Genomic DNA, 3,651 nt, shown 5'->3' on the forward strand with positions numbered 1-3,651 from the left:
TTGACTCTAAAAACAGACAGCTTAAAGAGTGCTATAAATTACAGATTCCAGAGTCAAAGGGAAAGCTTGTTTTTTTCCTGTGAGTTCACTCAAAGTAAACATTTGCCATGTCACAGGCAAAAGCACACGCTGCACACATGCCTGCCCCGATTCCCAGCCTGCCAAAGAAGACAAACATATTTCATGTAGACCCAGCAGGTCTTCCAGCTTTAGTCTGAGGTCATCTTATCCGCCCTCTAAAGCTTTTGAAATGAGAAGTGCAAAAGAAAAGAAAGTCTCAGCAATTTCCACAGTCCACTCAATAAACCAGGGCAGTATTAAGCCACTTTCATCTTAGGAACCCTATGTGCGTCAGTCAGCAAAACAGTGGTGCTATGTCGTCACCAGGAGACAGAGGAGCCTGGACAGGGCGGGCTTTGAGGATGCTGACCAGCACGAATGGCCTCGGGACATCAGCCCTATTTTAGCTTTGAATCTGCTCAGCACTTACACTTCTGAGCTTGATACTGCTGAGAAGCACCTGCCCCTGCTGCTCACTTGCTCCAGGGCTGGGGCTGGGGGTGGGGTATCAGGGTAAAAGTCTCTCTCCACTCATGTTTAATTCCCATCTCTCAGGACAATACCAAGACAGCACACAATCAATGTGTACTGACTGAATGAATAATTAAATGGATTAATGTGTAAATTATATCAGCTGAGTTTTGTTTGTTCCACTGCTTACATTGACCTCCACCTCTGACATCATTATTTGGCACTTCTTAAATTTGGGTTGAAGAGTAGGGAAGAAATATATTTTATAAAGCCATACCATCTACACATTGTACATTCGGTTACTTCATTCTCTCAGCAACTCCATTTTATGATGAAAAAGGGAAGTTCAGAAAAATTAATTCTTCTAAGCTCCCACAGATAATGTGTGGCAATATCAAGATTCAAACTCCAATTTTCTGACTTAAAAGTTCATGATCTCACTATTATTCCATGACGTTTCTCAGAATTACAGGAAGGTGCTTGTTGGTATAGAAGAAAAAAAAGTGGGGTGCCTGACCCTTGACTTAAATGGTCTTTCTGTTGAATGGCATCCAAACCACGCTTGATAGATTGGGACTCTATTCCTGTTACAGATATTCTGAATTGGGGGCAATCATTCACTCCACAACACTTGACAGAGCAGCCTCAACATTCCCGGCATCATCTGAGAAAGATAAAGTAGTACCCCAGACAGCCCTCAAAGAACTGCCCAGGAAAGCTCCCTTGGCCTCCCTTTTAAGGGAATTATTAAAAATTAATCTGTGTAACATTTCTTCTTTTTTTTTTCAGTAGCAGTGGCAGAATCAGAAGAGCAGTGAGTACAAAAGGAGATGGATTTCATTTTAGACTGTTAATTCACATCAGAGGAATATGCACAGACACACAGAAATGGCTGTCATATGTGGAGGAATAGTTAGAAGACTGAAATTCCTAAAAATAGTGTCAGATGCTGGTAACTCATACCTCTATAAAGCCCCAGATTGCTGACCCACATGTGCCTCTGTGTCACTTCTCCTCAGCATCCTCCTCAGACAGGCCAATGCTTTCGTAGACCATAATCCAGCAGATTGCTGGCTGGAAGGAGTTTTAAGCCCCTTAGTTGAAAGATGCTTAATGTAAGTCTGCAAAGAAGAGCATTTGAATCTCAGAAACTGTTACTGCTTCCAAATCATTTTCCTTCTCACCTGAGAAGGTTAAATAATGTCTCAAGAAATATATGCTGGTGTTAGGAGGAGTGTGGGAACTCTCCATCCTGAGTACATTTCCCTCCAAACAGATCTTAATTGGAAACAAGACATAAAGACATGAAGCTTCTGGCTTTAATGAAAATTGTACAAGGGTGAAAAAGGACTCAGGAACTCCATTATTATCTGGCTTTGGACATGTCACTGCCTCTCTGCTTCCATTTCTGATGACTAGGTTCTTATCCTTACCCATCTAACACCTGGGGTGAGATTTAATTTTTATCTAGCTCTACTTGAGATTCTCAGAGAGAATATAAGTGGACAATATATTTCTTGGATCTCAATGTGTATCTCCTTTTTCAAATGATTAGACAGGGACTTTTAAAAAACTTCTAAAAGAGGCAAGAGAATGGAGGCATCATATAAACTTTCCACCCTAGTCTAATTCATCCCTAGGAGTTCCAGACCACTCATGGTTATGCACAAATGCTGTTCCATAGAGGATACCATGTTCTCAACTGAAATATAATTCATGTGGGTCCTGAGAATAATACATTCCACCACAGTACCCACCTTGCCAAACCATACACAGAAGAATGGTGATAAGAGAAAGGAATAAAGGGGCTAAGCACCTGGTATTCACTGATGTGATGATGTGATAAGGAGACCTCCCCTTGTATTTTTGGTGTAAAGACTTGCAGATTTCACAGTTAGACTTTTATGTTCAGCTGGCCTTCAACCTCACCTCCACAACCTAGTGAAGGAAGTAAGGATGAGGAATGTTGCAGTATGTTCATCCACCTCTTTCCTAGAAGTAAGAATCATTCAGAGGGAAGAGGAGAAGAAAAATAGGCCCTGCTCCCTGGTCTCAGCATCTATCATCAACTGATACAGTATTTCTCAAGTGTTCAGGAAGAAGGATGAGATGTATGGAGAAAGCTTCCCCTGCAGGATCCATGTTGACGGTTTTGGGAAGAACAGTAGACCTGAAGGGAGATTTGAATTCTGGTCCTGGCTTTTCCCAAAACTTGCTGAATAATCCGAAGTAAATGATTTAAAGTGTTTTGGCTTTCACAAGGTTAAAATAAGGAACTGGATAAAATGAACACAATGCTATCTCTAGCAGTGAGAATAGAATAGTAGGTTGGAGATAGATTGCGAAAGCAATTTTACTGAGAATTCTGGATTGTGTTAATTGATAAGAGAGATGTTATCCTGTTCCATTGGCATAAGCAAACCCTCATCCTGGCTGTCATGGTCTTGACTTAACAAGGACACCCATCTGTTGCCTTAGAGGCCATATACTCACCATATAGCCCTACAGACCTCGTGGTTAGATCTCACCTGCCTTGATGCTCCCTCTATTAATGGAATGATGTCATAATTTAAGACCCAATTTAGAGATTTTGCAATCCAGAGACAATGATGAAGTAACCTAGGTTGCTAGCAGCTTTCCCCAGACCTGGGCCTGCAGAACATGTTATTACAGTAACAAGAGTTATTGCAATAAAAACAGTATGGTAATGAACAAAAAAACAGACAAATAGGCCACTAGAAGAGCATAGAGAGGCCTTGTATATGTGGGAACTTGATATGTGTTGGCATCTCAATTTTTAAATGAATTTTTAAAATTATGACATTTATATTATTTAGATAGGTGGTACTGGGAAAACTGAGTTCACCATATAGAGAAAAGTGAAGTTGGATTCATACTTCACACTACAAGGAAAAGAAAACAAAGCAATACAAAAATCCGAAAACAATCAAAGATCTGGGTGGTAAAGCTGTCAGCTAAAACAAATTGAAGATGAAGATAATGGAGGAAGCGGGGGATGATTTATTCAAAGTGACCCCTAATTTTCAAACGATAAGGGTATCTACTTCTCATCTTACAACAAAATTGCAGCAGACTTCTCTGTGTTCCCCAAAGCTTGTT

Source organism: Neophocaena asiaeorientalis, unplaced genomic scaffold (assembly GCF_003031525.2).
Source record: "Neophocaena asiaeorientalis asiaeorientalis breed wild unplaced genomic scaffold, Neophocaena_asiaeorientalis_V1.1 scaffold437, whole genome shotgun sequence".
NCBI classification, from domain to species: domain Eukaryota; kingdom Metazoa; phylum Chordata; class Mammalia; order Artiodactyla; family Phocoenidae; genus Neophocaena; species Neophocaena asiaeorientalis.